The sequence below is a fragment of the Sminthopsis crassicaudata genome, chromosome 2 (assembly GCF_048593235.1).
Source record: "Sminthopsis crassicaudata isolate SCR6 chromosome 2, ASM4859323v1, whole genome shotgun sequence".
Lineage (NCBI taxonomy): Eukaryota > Metazoa > Chordata > Mammalia > Dasyuromorphia > Dasyuridae > Sminthopsis > Sminthopsis crassicaudata.
Window position 1 is genome coordinate 155095485 of NC_133618.1, and position 16166 is coordinate 155111650.

The following is a 16166-nucleotide window of genomic DNA, read 5'->3' on the forward strand; positions in this document are numbered from 1 at the left end:
ATATATTTATGAACACATATATAATATAGGTTTATATTGATATAATATAAAATATTTATATATGTATATGTACAGAATATGCTTATATAAATAAAAAAAAATATTCATTTATCACCAATATAGTAACTGACTTTGATGCCATGTTGACTACTCTTCAGCCCTTTCTGAAGCCACACTGACTCTCAGTAGATGACTTCCTTCCAGGTGTAGGATCAGCCTATTTTAAGGAGGACTCTGGCATTCAAAATCTTTTCTTCAATTGGAACTTTAGCTAGGCAGTTATTGATTTCAACCTGAGGCTGAATGGCTTCAGCATTGGGTGACTATGGTGTGTTCATACACTATGGAAATATTCAGCCACTCTATGAGCATGTCTTTTTCACTAATCAATATGGCTCCAATAGTCCTGATGGTAAATTCATCAATTTGAAAAGGCTATGAGCCAAACTATGGTTTTGGGAGTGATGGTGCATGATTTTTTGTTTGCAGAAAATTGTGCTCACAATGCAGCTTCAGATCTTGAGATACAACAAAGTAGGGAAAGATCCTCTGCTATTTGTGCACATTTGGGCCTAACAATTTACACCAAGAGAGTCTAGGTACTCCATTAGACAGCACTACACCATCTATATGTGGAACTACTTATTACAGCAAATGGAGAAGTTTTGAATGTTGTGGATTCATTTATGTTGGCAGTGTACTTTCTAGGAATATATATAAATAGATAGATAGATAGATAGATAGATAGATAGATAGATAGATAGATAGATAGATAGATAGATAGATAATGAGGTTGACACATGTATTGCTTTTGGGGAAACTCTAAAGGAAAGTGTAAGACAGAAGAGGTATTAGACTATCAAACTGAAGGTCTATAGAGCCATTGTGCTGAGATCATTGTAGCATGCCTGTGAAACCTAAACAGTATACCAGTGCCATACTAAAAAACTGAATTGCTTCCATTTGAATTGTCTTAGGAAAATTCTTAAGATCACCTGCCAAAATAAGATATCAGACAGTAAGGTCCTTTGTTGAACAAAATTGCCAAACATTCAAACTCTGTTGAAAAGAGCATAACTCTGTTGGCTGATCACATTGTTTGAATGCCAAATGTATGTTTGCCAAAAAGACTATTTTATAAAGAACATACACAGGGCAAACACTCATAAGGTAGTCATAAAGAGTGATTCAAGGACATTTTCAAGGTTGCTCTTAAGAACTTTAGAACTGATTGTATGACATGGGAGACACTGGTACAGGATCACCCATCATGGCATGCCTTCATAAGAGAAGGTGCAGTGCTCCATGAGCAAAGCAGAATTAAATTAATTCAGAAGAAATGCAAGATTGTGAAGTTAGAGAATCCAATCCAAATGTTCATAGGAATTATTTTTGTCCAACTTGTTACAAAACACTCTGAGATTGTATTCATTTGATCAGCTACAGTCAGACACACTAACTTTCTCTAATATAATGATGTCACTTTGTTGCTTTTTAAGAACAATCAACTTGCATACATATCCATCTATTTAGATTAGACTATCTCACCAATGCTTGTTATTGGGTTTGTCTTAAAATCAAAGTTCTCTCAAATAAATAGAGGCCATCTTGCCCTTCATGTGCTCAAAAAACAAAACAATACAACTAGCATTGACATAGCACATACTGTGCCAGGCAATATGCTAAGTGCTTTACAATTATTATCTCTTTTGATCCTTAACAACCCAGGATAGTAGCTGCTATTATTATGTACCCACGGATCTGATCCCATAGTTGAGCAACATGAGAGATTTGACTTTCTATGTTTCTGTCCTGGGATGATCAAACTTAATCAGATGGCTCTTACCTCCAGTGGTCTCATCATATTTGTCCTGGATTTAGCATAGATATTTAATCAGCTTAACACCCAGCATCTCAGACTTTATAATCTCAAGCAATTTACCAACCTTACTCTTCCTAGAAGCAGAGACTACAGATTTATACTGCCATTGTTTGTACTAATATTTTATGTAAGCTTTCTTTTTCATTAATGGTATTTGTGAATTTGAGTCTATAATTTTCTTTCTTGATTTTGATACTCCATGGCTTAAAAATTAAGGTAACATTTGACTCACAAGAAAAAAATTTAGTAGGATTCCTTATATTTCTATCTTTTCAAACAAAAAGTTAAGTTCAGATATTAGAATACTAAAATTATTATAATGATATTAGAATTGTTTTTTGAATGATAATTTTCTTTTGTAGTCATGCAGTTTAACTTTTTTACCTTTTGAATCTTATTCATGACATGTTCAATTTCTTATTTATGAAATTAGGCTATTTCAATTTTCTATTTCTTTTCCTAATAGTTGGGGAATTTTACATTTATGTAAATATCTATTTTATTTAACTAGTCAATTTTATTTGTATGTAATTGAATAAAATAGTTTCTATTTTTTCTTTCAATTTGAATTTTCCTTTTTATTTTTGAAGTTATTACTTTGTTTTCTGTTTTCTAAAAATTTGTAAATTGAATTAGCTGATGATTAATCTAGTTTTTGTATATTTTTTCATCAAAACTATTTGGTTGCTACTTTTATTAATTAATTTGATAATAATTTGTTTTCTTTCAATTTTGCTAATCTCTTGTTTGATTTTTAAGAATTTCTCTTCTGATGTTTAAGAAGGATTTGAAATCTGATATTTGTTAAGAAAACTTTTGTTTGTTTAGTTGCATGCTCAATTCATTAACTTATTATTTCTCTGTTTTGCATATATATATTTGAAGATATGAATTTACTCCTAAAAGTTGCCTTAGCTGAATTCAACAGATTTAGGTATGTTATTTACTTATTATCATTCTCTTTAAGAAAATTAGTAAGTTTCTTATGATTTATTATTTAACTCACCAATTCTTTAGGAACAAATTATTTATTTCTAGTTTTACTCATTTCTTCAATATTCTTTATTAAATATATTTTATTACAGTATAGCATATAAATTTTTGCCTTAATATGTATATTTTTCTTTATAAGGTATTGTACTCTAGTACCCATTCATTTTTATAAAGAAACTTTGCATAACTGATAAATATATATATATAGACTTCTTTCTAATTTCATTTAGTAATTGACAGAAATCTCTCATATTTAGATTTTCTAAAATTCCATTCAAGAACCTAACTTGTTAATTTTTTGTTTAGATTTTCTGGGTCTAAAGAAAAAAGACTGAAGTCTTCTTATATTGTACTTTTAATGTACATTTCTTTTTATATCTCAGTTAGCTATTCCTTTAAGTATTTAGATGCTATCCCATTTATGTACATAAATAAATACAAAATTATACAAAATATATGAGCATCAAGGAGAAAAAAAGTCTAACTCTGGGGAAACTGGCAACAAATATGAACATAAAGTTTCCTTTAGCTATGTTGGCTGCAAGAGGAAGAATAAGACTAAACAAAAAGTGGAGATGGTCAGAAAGGAGTCTGCTCAGCACCACTGCCCTCTGCTTAATTCAGTCTGCTTCTACTCTCTTACTTTTCTTCCCTTTCTCTCACCCAAGTGTTGATCTCAAGTTCTTACCCTTTCTTTTTAAACTCTTCTTTGTAATTTAACTTTCTGAGGTTAGAGTTTATTTTGTTTATTACTGCATCTGTGTATATTATAGCCCTCTTTGACCTATTACATAAGAAAGTTAGATTCAGATGTTATCCTCTCCCCTCATCCCTTTCTCCTTTTTTTGTATTGTTTTCTACTTGAATGCTCCAATTCTGTGATAGTTTCTCTCTGACTTTTATCTTTGTGGCATAGGACTTGTTTAATTGAATGAAACTATGAGCTTTGCTATGACTCAAGACAGACATGTCCTGGTGGAGAGTTATGACAAAAAGTGATCTACTGGAAAAGGAAACAAAAAACCTCTTTAGTATCTTTGCCAGGAAAACTCCATGAACTGTAACAAAATGATAAGATATGAGATGAAATCAGAAAATAAGTCCCTCAAGTCAAAAGAGCAGAGGACAACTATAAGTAGGTTCAGCACTAATTAAATGGGTAGGCAAAAGCCAAAAGGAAGTTAGATATGGATATGTCTTGTGACAAAAAGAAAGACCAATGCTAAAAACACAAATATTGTTTAGGAACATATAATGTAAGATCTATGAATCAAGATAAGTTGAATGTGGTAAAAAACAAATGGAAAAATAAACATTGACGTCTTGAATCTCAATGAATTTCAGTGGGTGAGAAGGGGTGAATTTTATTCAGGTCATCACTATATATACTATTGTGGGCAAGAAAGGGAATAACTGTCATAGTCAATAAAAGGATAAGAAAAGCAGTACTGGTTTGTAATTTTTAAAATGACTAATTAATATCTGTTTGAAGGCAAACCATTCAACTTCACAGTAATACAAGATTATGGTACAACCATTGATGCTGAAGAGGTCAACATCTTCAAAAAAAAAAAAAAAAAAAAAGATGTCACATTCATTATAGGCAATTGGAATGCCAAAATAGGACATCAAAAAATAATTGAAATAACAGGACAGTTTGATCTTGAAGTACAAAATGAATCTGGACAGAAATTAATAGAATTTTGGCAAAATAACTCACTGATCATAACAAACCTTATTTTTCAACAACTCAAAAAGTGACTCTATATATGGGTGTCACCAAATGGTCAATATGGAAATCAGATTGATTATATAATTTGTATTCAAAAGTGAAGAAACTCTACACAATCAGTTATAACTTGGAATTGACAATGGATAAAATTATGCACTTCTTTTTTGGAAATTCAGATTGAAATTGCAGAAAGTTGGGAAAAATCATAAGACTAAGTAGGCATGAATTATATAAAATCATTTATGAATATGAAGTGGAAGGGATGAATAGAATTAAGAATTACATCTGATAGATTAGGTGTTTGAAGAACTATGGATTGAGGCTCACATCATTTTACAGGAGATACCAACAACAATAAAGAAAAAGAAAAAAGAAGGCAAGAAAGCAAAATAGCTGTCAGTTGAGGCTTTCTAAATAGCTGAAGAAAGAAAGAAAGGAAAAGAAAAAGTAGAAAGGTAAAGATATGTCTAACTAATTGCAGAATTCAGAGAATAGTAAGGAGAGATAAGAGATTTTTATATGAGGAGAAAAGAAATAGAGGAAAACAATAGTTTGGGAAAGACAAGGCATCAAGAAAATTAGAAATATCAAGACATGAGTTCTGCTGCTCTGTAAGCAGAGGCTGAGTCAAGCACAAATGACCACAGATCTAACTCACAGTTATTCTCCCCAAGTACAGAGGGCCTGATATGATTGCAATGATGAGCTTTGTGTATTGCTGATTAACTCTGGGGTTATCAGTGAGAGACTTCTCCTGTCCATAAGTCATTGTTCTAGCTTTATTTTGATTTTATTTGGTTTATTTATATAGGGTTGGTCAAAATTATGGTGCTAAAACCTTCTAGAGGAAGTTAATTCAATGATTTGAATAGCTACAAGAGAGAGAGTATGGAATGTTGTGCCACAGTTCTCTTTTAATGTCCTGACTTAGTTTCCCTAATTGTCCTAAAGTTACTCTTCTTCAAGTTATAACCATTCCCCCTTAATGTTAAGATAAAGATCTTATATCTTAGACCTTAGGCTATACTTATTCCCTCTTAATGTTTGATGGGATAAAGGTCTTTATCCATTTTAGACATCATTAGAATATCAGGAGCCTCTCTCCAGTACCTCCCTCCATTATGCCTGCCTCCACTATGTCATCCTCATCCTAGGTTCCTCCTCCCTTAGGTCATCCCCATCCAGGTACCTCCCCCATTATGTCATTGTTCTTGTTACCCTATAAAAGAATCTTGTTATAGGACATTCAGGGCTGAATTCTTTGAGATGATAGTCTCTTTCAGCCCTGGGACCAAACCATGAATCCATTTGGTCCCAGTAAATCTCTCCCATTTAATAAATTATTGAATTGTTCTTTAAGATACACACACACACACACACACACACACACACACACACACACACACACACACATATATATATATGTGTGTGTATATATATATATATGTATATGTATATATAAAGACAATGTTTCATGCAAAAAAATGACTTTGATAAAAGACACAAGTGGTAATGTGAAGGTCTGGGCTAGCTCCTCTGAAGGGCTCAAAATAAGTCCTTGTCAGGATAAGCAAAAGTCCTTGCCCCATGTTGTGGGCACCAAATTGTAAAGGCCCAGAATTGTAAAGGTCTGGTCCTCTCTAAGTTATCCTTGGGGACTGCCCTCTCAACTCAATCTCCCAACCAGACTCTCTCCTTCCAGCCTGCTGTCCCAACTCTGTCCCAGACTAACTCCTTTCCCTCCTGCCCTCCTCTTTTATCCTCGAAGAGATTGTAGTGAGAACTCAACAGGGCTTGTGAGAAAATACTTCAACCAATGAACTTGCTCCTTTTAAAGGGGCATGTGAGAACTCAGGGGCTTGTGGGAAAATTACTTCAAACAATGAACTTGCTCCTTTTAAGAACTCCTTTTAAAGGTGTAAACTCCTTTAAATATGTAAACTCCTTCTCAGAAGTTCAAAGGTGTAAACTCCCCCTAAAGGCCTGAACTAAAGGTGTGAATTCTGAGCCAGAAAACTGTCTAGACAACCTGAGTTCTCACCTTGTAATCCTAACATCAGAGAACTGTCCAGACAACCTGAGTTCTCACCTTGTAATCCTAACATGGTAGGAACTTAACAGAAGCAGAAGAGATAAGAAAAAGTGGCAAGAATATACAAAAGAACTATATGAGACACCTTAATAACACCAATAACCATGATAGTGTGGCTATTGATCTGGAGCCAAATAATTTGGCAAATAAGATCAATTGGACATCAGAACAATAGGGTTAGTGGAGGTGATGGAATTATAGCTGAGCTATTTAAAATCCTAAAAGATGATATTGTTAAAGTGTTGCACTTAATATGATAGCAACATTGGCAAACACAGCAGTTGTCACTGGATTGGAAAAAGTCAGTTTACATCCCAATCACAAAGAAGGGCAATGTTATGGAATGTTCAAATTACTAAATAATTTCATCCATTTCACATGCCAGCAAGATTGTGTTTAAAACAGCAATATGTTAACTGAGAATTACCAGAAGAGCAGGCTGGTTTTCAAAGAGGCAGAGCAATTGAGACCAAATTATTGACATTGATTGTTTGCTGGCATCTAATTTTCAATATAATTGATCCTTACATCAGGTTTTGTGATTCCTTTATTAATCTATTGGTCTTCCAAGTTTTTCCTCCATTGTTCTTATATCTTTTAAAAATTCTTTTTCATAGTACTCTCACTGCATATGTAAAACCCTTTAAAAATGTTATATTCTTGCTTCATTACTTCCATCACTTCTAGTATAATTTGTGTCCCACTGTCCTTTTCTTTGAGGCCTTACACTTGTAAGTGTTTGGAATCACCCTGTTCTGGATCTGTTATCATATTCATACTTTAAGTATTTTTTTTTGTTTGTTTCTTTCAGCCTCATTTTCTGAATTGAGATGTTGTATAAGAAACATGCTGTTCACATTTCTGGAAAGAATGTCTGAACCTTGCTTGGACTTCTTTTGTATATTCTGGGGTCTTCCTACTTCTTTCTCAGAGTATTAGGTGCTGTGTTGTAGAACAAATAAGGATTCGTACCTGAACACTTTGGGTTTATTTAAAGTAGTCCCTTCAAAGCAGAAATTTGGTTGCTGTTATTTTGGTCTGAGCTTCATGCACTTCTGACTCCAGTTTGGGTTTAGTGATATAATTGTAAGGCTTAACCTTGGTTGGAGTTCCAGTAAACCATTGCTGGCTCCAGGCCCCTTCATTTAACTGGAATACTTTTCAAGTTAAGAGCATTGAAACTGTAAATCCATTTTGGTACTATGACCCTGCTTACTTACTCATTTTCAGGTCTCAGAGAGTACTGGGAGTTAAATACAAGACCCTGTTTCATGGTCAGAATTATACAGCTTCTGCTAGCCTATATTGTCACTTATCTAATGTATAGCCTTAGATCTGTGACTTCTTATCTTAGGCTTTCTTTAATCAGAATGATATATAAGATCCATTGTGGGGTATAAACAATAAAAATGTCAGTTGGCAACTGTTCTTGCTCCTTGTTCCTGTCAGGCCCAACCCTGCTGGATACAGAAGTGTTGGGTTTTTTTGTTTGTTTGGTTTTTTTACCCTACTGTCAATTTGAAGATCTCAGTTCAGTTTCCACATTGGAAGGCTCTAGATGGAATATTTCTGGATAGACGCTGTCCTTCAGTGTCTATTTCCTCATTCTTATCTGTAATAATAAAATGATTCACTATGATTTTTTCTTAGAATTTTTGATAAGGATTTCTTCTAGTGCTCTTTCACCATCTTTGCTGGAATAATTATAGGAAAGAGTTGTGCTATTATGCTTCCTCTTACCCTACCATCTTTGTTCATCTTACCCTACCATCTTCTCTGCTTCATCTATTCTTCTGGATAAACCCTCCAGATTATCAAAGTCCTTCCCAAAAGTATGTGCCCAGAACAAACCACCATACTGAAGGGGGAGGGGAAGTGTTCCCTTTAAGATTATCACTCTTAAAGATTGTATCCCTTTTACTGATCTCAGAGATTAGGATCTCTCAGGCTCCAAGGAGTCAATACGGATAAGAGAAGCAATACTGTTCAGGAGCTAATCAACTCTCATAGAAATTCTTAATTCTCATTCAATTGAGGTATCCTAATCTGATCAGCCCTCACCAAGAATCCAGGTCTGATCAGCTCAGGCTGTCCCAGCCCCAACCAAGATACCCAATATAACAGCTTCACTCAACTAAGGTCTTTGCAGATGGCTTGTGAACTTTTTTACTAAGACCCTGCCAGCTAGATCTCTGTCACTATAGAAGTCAGTCCCTTGTAAACCGATTTCTATCCAACAATAAACTTTCATTTTGCAACTAATAATTCAGGAATGAGTGAATTCTTTAACTCCTAAACCTGTGGCTGTTCTATAGGGGATATTTAATAACTCTCTTATTGCCACTAACCTCTTGACCACCAGAAATTGAGACCATTCAAATCACATCAAGACCTTAGCTGTGGTCTTACTAAAACAAAATATGAAGATCATTGCTTCCCTTTTCTGGAAGCTAACACTTTCTTAAAGCATCATACAGTCCCAGTTACTTTTTTGACTGTCATATTGAACCATTGAGTCATTTTTAGCTTGCTATACATCAAAACACTTAAAGATGTTTCAATACTATTTTCCAACCATTTCTTCAACCATCAAGGTTCACATCTAGGTTTTCTCACTTATTATAGCATGATTTTTGGAAAAGTCATTTCTATTTTCTGGGGCTTAGTTTCCTCAACTAGAAAATGAATGAGTTGGCCTCTCCCCCCCCACCCTTTTCTCTACACTTTCTCCCCTCTTCTTATATTTCCTTCCAATTCTAAATCCTATAATTAATCCTGAGACAGTAGAACAGAATGGAGTTCTTGTTTCTTTGTTCTAACATAATGCTTATTTAGTGAATGGTAGGGTACAAAGAGATAGGAAGCACACTTGGATTGCCAGGGAGGAAAAGGAATTCTTTTTTTAATTTTTGGTAGATTTTTTTTTTTTCTTTCAAACCACTTATGCCTCCCTCTCAGCTAAGATATACAGAGTAAACAAAGCTCTTAGACCTGACTACTGACAAAGGGTGGAGACAGCATATCACTGTGCTTTTTGTTTCCTTTAAACACTAGAATATATAGCAGAAACAGCCTGATATTTTGATAATATACATATAATGTACATAGAAAATGTCATATCTAAAAACTGTTGTCCCCCTCTTTATATGGCCATAAATATTCTAAAGACAGCAGTTGTTTTCTCCTTTTTATATCCCTCAAGACTGAACAGTCTTACTTTAGAAAGGTAATTTAAGATGAGGAATAAACTACATTTAATATTTATGTTTTCCTGTTTCTTAAAACTCCAGAGTGCAATGGCAAGCACTCCCTCATGAATGCAACATAATATAAAATTATTTAATAACAGTAGCTGAATAATAATAGTTTGCTTTTGATAAAGTGGTTTATAACTATAACATAAAGAGTTTTATATACATTCTCATTTTAGTTTCACATTAAACATTTGTGGTACATAGGGTAAATATATAACAAATGAAGAAATTAGCCCTGGGAGATGAAGAAATTTGCCTAAATCCACACGTTGTTGTTCTTCATTTTGAAGAGGACCAATGACATTACATGTAGTCTTGACTTGTGTATGAATTAGATTTAAGTGAGGCACAAAGTCTTTAGCTTCATTCTCATGTAGGGTAATCCAAGTCCAGTGGAAGGACAAAAGTCAGGACAACTGGAGATTAAGATCTAAGTGCTTCACAGTACCTGCTGCAGCCATCTTCATGGTGGTTAGAACAAATTGTTCTCACCAACCCATTCCACCAAGAGAAGTCTTTACATGCTTGTGTAAAACATCCTTCTAACTAATGATAGGTTTGAGAATGTAGGTCCATATAACTAGGATATGAAAGAGAAAAGCCTCAAATTCAGGTCTTCTGATTACATATCTGGTATTTTTTTTGGGGGGGGGTCTATTCTGCCAAATCTGAATAATTTAATTTCTCCCCCCCCCCCCATAGACTATATTCTTATGGATGATATGATGTGGAGAAGAAAAAGGAGAAGAAGGAGAAGGAGGAAGAGGAGGAAGAAAAAGATAAATGATGTCATGAGAAATATTGTGCAATAAAGTGTCCTACACATATAAAAGATGATGCTTTTAGTATCTTCAACTTGATCCTACTTTCTGATTTTTTCCAACCGATAAGAAGTTTGGACTATATTACTGGATTCTTGGCTCCAATACTTGAGCATTTCCCCTTATCTCACCAGGCATTAAATTTCTACACACTTCCACTTCCAGGACTTCACTCACTGATCATTTATACCCCCTGGAAATTTGGATCCCTTGAGACAATCTCCTTGAGGGGAGAAATTTAATTTTTATGTTTATATCATTAGTATTTAGCCAAGTAATTGGCATATAGCATACACTAAATGTTCTATCTACATATGTATTCATTCATCTTCAGTAAAGGTTATATGTTCCCTGAATTATTTTCCCCTTAGTTGGGATGTATTTACTTAAATTATACATATTCTTTCCTATGGTACCTATTTTTGACATGACTGGCAAAGAATACGAATGTGGTCTACATCAATAAAGAAAGCAAAACTAACTGGTCTTCTTAGAGACTAGCCTTATGATTGAAATCCTCTCCCTGTTCTAGCAAACTGAGCCAACCATTTATGGTTCAGATCATTGGCATCAATACACAGTGGCACTGATTCAAATATTCTCTGCCAGTGTCAAATAAATCAGTTTTACAAATAAATGTTTTGTCAGGAGATAAACTAGTGCATGTAGCTATGGACAATAGCATCTTAACAGCAAAATTATTCTGCCCTCATTACAAATTTCACTTTTTTATAGTTTTTTTAGTCTGCTCATTGTACTTTGGAGCTGACCCAATTTCTTGAAGGTTATGCCAATGGAATATAAGTCCAGAAAGTTCTTCCAAGCTAGAATGGTTCTGACACAGGCTCTGCTTACATTCTCAAGATGATCTCCCAAGTAGATTTGATTACTGGGTTGAATTCTTCATGGTAACTGTTCTACTTCTTTTGTTTTTGATGTTGTATCAGTGGCACTTGTCAAGGTAAAATTTCATATTGTTTAATTTTTGTTGAATATTCATTTTGATAAATGCTCTGTTCACAATATTTGTGTATTCATCCAATATTTTACAATATGAAGCCTTTTTAAATCTTCCAATAATATTAAGCATTATAATGTAGAAAAATACATGAAATATTCCAGAAACTCCATATAAGTATTACTCCAGTAGAATGTAAGGTTTTTGAGAGTAAGATCTGTTTCATTTTCATCTTTATATCCTTAGCAACTAACACAATGTCTGGAATTTAGGACCTGCTCAATTATTGATTTATGAACCAAGATCAAGTCCCTTGTCATCATTTCTCAACTCCCTAGTTGCATGTCAACAAACAGTAGGGTCTATGAGAAAAAGCTAGTAACAAAAGCAACTAGCAATTAAGTATGATTTGTTTTTCCTTGCCACCTAGGGTATATAGCCCAAGCCACTCCCTGATAGATCTGTTGACCTCCAAAAATTAATATATTTCTCTTAGTTCTTCACCATTAGGAGCTCTGTGGAAGTGGCTGGATTTGGGTTGGGGAATGGGGGTGGAAGAGAAAGAATCTGGCTTTAAAGGTCCTTCTTGTTTCCTAGAGTTTTTATTAAGACCTGAAAGAAGCTGCAGATATGGTTACTTTCCTTCTCTTTATTTCTCCCCAGAAAGCATTCATTTCATTATAATCCTAATAAAAACATATGTTGGGGAAAATGGAGGAAAGTAGGAAAGGAGACATCTTTGAGAGCAACCTGACTATAAATATCCCAGCACAAGGGCATTTTCTCCTTTCAAGAAAGTTGTCTTTATAGGGCTTTCAGCTAGTTATCGTTGGTGTGTTTGTAAATGTCATTAATTTTGAAGTATTCCTAGGCAGCCCCTAAAATAAAACTGCCTGAATTTGATTTGTGAAAAAAATAAGTGAGGTACAAGTTTGGTTGATTAGTTGTCAGCTGTATCTTTGCATGCTTTTTGAAAGAATTTAGTTACCTTGGAGATGAAATATCAGTGTTTAAATGCTACAAAAACATACAAAGAGGAAAAATAGCTAATAGGATCAATCTCAGCTCTGTGCTGCAACTTGACACTGAAAGTGCATTTGATTAAGATAAAGTCAAGCCTAAGTTACATGCTCATCTCATGAGCATGGTTTCACTGTCAACCTATCTGGCTTTCTCCAGGTATATATTACTTTATAAGAAGTTGGAGTTTCCTGGGCATGGTGGAGGTGGGGAACATATTCAGATGGAGCCAAAATTAGAACCAGTGACTTTCAATTGCTTTTTAACTTGTAATCAATTCAATTCAACTGATATCTTGCCATCTGTTGCTCCATATCAGGCACAGTATTAGGTACTAGACATACAAAATTAAAAAAAAAAAATCCTTCCCTCAAAGTTTTTACATTCTATTGGATTGTTACACAAATATAAACAAAAGCGAAGTCTACAAAATAATACCAAATTATTTCAAGAGCAGAATGAGCGTTGACTCTTGAATTCAGGGAAGACTTTGCATAAGAGATGTACCTTGAAGGAAATTAGACATGCCATGAGGGGTTAGGAGGGAACACATTCCTGACAAAGAAGCAGCTGTAAAAACGCATGAAGGTAGGATAGTGAACATTTTATAGGTCATTTTGACTGGAACAGAGAGTATTGAAATGAACATAATATGAAATATAACTGTAAATCATGTGGTAGTAGGCATGGGGGATATTAATCTACAATCAGACTGAGGATTTTATATTTTTTTTCCTAAAGGTAATAGGAAATCAACAAAAATGATTTTGTATTATAATTTATGCTTTTTAATACTTTTCACAACTCTTACTTCATATAATTCTCTTAACAAACAACTTCATAAAATAGGTAGAGCCTATTTTACTTTCTCCATCTTACAGATGAGGAAACTGAGGCCCCATATTTATTATATACATATTTCTAACATATATTATATAGAGAGATAGAAACAATATTGGCTTAAAACTATAACTGAAACTAGACTAAAAGGTATATTTCTTGGTTCCTACCATAGGGTTCTTTCTAAAACATCAGTTAATTGATTCTTAATTAAATTTCATACTACTTACTTTTCTTATGTGTTGAGTGGGCTCCAAAATTGCCTCTTCTTTCTCCTTTAGAATAGACTCCCAGACAACTTTTTGCTATATAGTCCATAGAGCTAGAGAATATGATAGGAATAATTAGTCACAGTTTGATTCTGTGATATATGAACCTGAGAGGATTTAAAATCCCTAGTTCATCATTCTTCTTCTCATCCCCATTTACTCATTGCATGGTGGACCAGAAGATTATAATAGGGAGTGGTTGGCTGGCTTCATTTTCTCAGCATGCAGATATTTTAAAAGCAAGAAGAAGCTCTCAGACAGTAAGCATTGCTTCCCATAGCTCTGTCTAAAATGTTATTACTTTGACTCCAGAAAAATCCACCTAATTTTATCCTATAGTAACTTTACTTTATAACCTGATTTTTTCTAAGAACTCTTAAAAAATGAGCCTCAGGTTTATCTATAAAAGTAGGTGAGTTGGACCAGATGATCTGAGACCCCTTTAAATATTTTCATTTTTTATTTTGCTACAAACACCAAATGATTAATTATCAGTGAAATAAGATATAATTTCCCTCAATATTAAACCTAGTTTCTTTTTTTGTTTGTTTGTTTTTTCAAGAGAAAGATCTGAAGTGAGAAATTATATCCCTTTCTGATAAAAGCATCATAAAGTTAAGCCTATAGTAAAAAGCCTATAGTAGGCAGTTTGACATCATGCTCTTGGAGTTGAGAACACTTGGGTCTAGTCCTGTCATTGATACATAAGTGTTGTACAAAGATAGGAAATAACTCAGCCCACATAGGAAGTTTTTGAAGGCTATAAATTACAAAGAGTAATATGTGGTAAATGTTTAATTGTCATTCTGAAAAAAAATAACCACACCCTTTTTAGTTTAATCTGCATTATTAATGTCATTTCAATCACTTTTTATTATTAATAAAGGTTTTAATTTTTCAAAACACATGCACAAATTTTTCAAATTGTGCTCCAAATTTTCCCCTCCTCCCCACCCCCTTCTTTAGATAGCAAGTAATACAATTTATGTTATACAGGTTAAAATATACGTTAAATCCAGTATATGCAAACATATTTGTACAATTATCTTGCTGCAAAAAAAAAGAGCAGATCAAAAAGGAATGAAAAAGAATAAGAAAACAAAATGCAGATGAGCAACAATAAAAAGAATGAGAATGTTATGTTTTATGTTATGATCCACATTTAGTTCCTGCAGTCCTCTCTTGGTATAGATGGCTTTCTTCATCAAGAAACTGGCTTCAATCATCTCATTGTTGGAAAGAGCCAAGTCCACCAGAATTGATCATCATATAATATTGTTACTGTTCATGTTCAATGATCTCCTTGGTCTGTTCATTTCACTTAGCATCAATTCATGTAAGTCTCTTCAGGACTCTCTAAAATCATCCTATTGTCTATCATTTTCTTAAGTCTAGAAAACAAAACAACAAATCAAATTCTGACTTGTAGATTACTGATTTTTATAGTGTAAATATACATATTAAAAATATAACAATCCGTTCTCAATAACTTGTATAACCTAGTTCCAGCATACCCCTGCTACAGATGAGTTGCTGGATATGCAGGAATGGGAAAAGTTTGATACTAGCAGAAATCACAGGTTCAAGTCAAAGTTGAGGCATACATTCTGGAGAGTGATTTGGAACTATGCTCAGAAAGTTATCAAACTGTGCATACCCTTTAATCCAGCAGTGTTACTACTGGGCTTATATATCAAAGAGATCTTAAAGAAGGGAAAGGGACCTGTATGTGCAAGAATGTTTGTGGCAGCTCTCTTTGTAGTGGTAAGAAACTGGAAACTGAGTAGATGCCCATCAATTGAGAATGGCTAAATAAATCATGGTATATGAATGCTATGAAGAAGTTGGAGAAGTTATGATACATGAATGAAATGGGATACTAAGATAAGTGCTATAAGAAATGAGGAGTAAGCTGATTTCAGAAAAAATCTTGAAAAAACTTATAGGAACTAATTCTGAGCAGAACCAGAAAAACATTGTATACAGTAACAACAGCATTGTACAATGATCAACTATGATAGACTTAGCTCTTTTCAGTAACACTGTAGTAACAGTGTTTCAGTAACACAGTAAGTCTGAGAAAAGACTCAAGATGGGAAATGCTATCTACCTCCAGAAAAATAACCATGGAGTTTGAATGCAGATCAAAGAGTGCTATTTTTCACTTCTTGGAGCTTTTTGTGATTTTTCTTTTTTGTTCTGTTTCTTCTTTCATAGCATGACTAAAGTAGAAATATATTCATCATTATTGCACATGTATAACCTATATTTTATTACTTATCATCTTGAGGAGGACAGAGGAATG

The 16166-nt window shown here is 33.8% G+C and overlaps 1 long non-coding RNA gene across 1 annotated transcript; it reads left to right on the top strand.

The window, feature by feature from the left end:
* The first annotated feature begins 1700 nt into the window (after positions 1–1700).
* Positions 1701–11721, top strand: LOC141553293 (uncharacterized). Its single transcript, XR_012485377.1, has 3 exons — positions 1701–2009; positions 2768–2816; positions 10656–11721. It is a non-coding gene; the product is annotated as an uncharacterized LOC141553293 (long non-coding RNA).
* The last annotated feature ends 4445 nt before the right edge of the window (positions 11722–16166 follow it).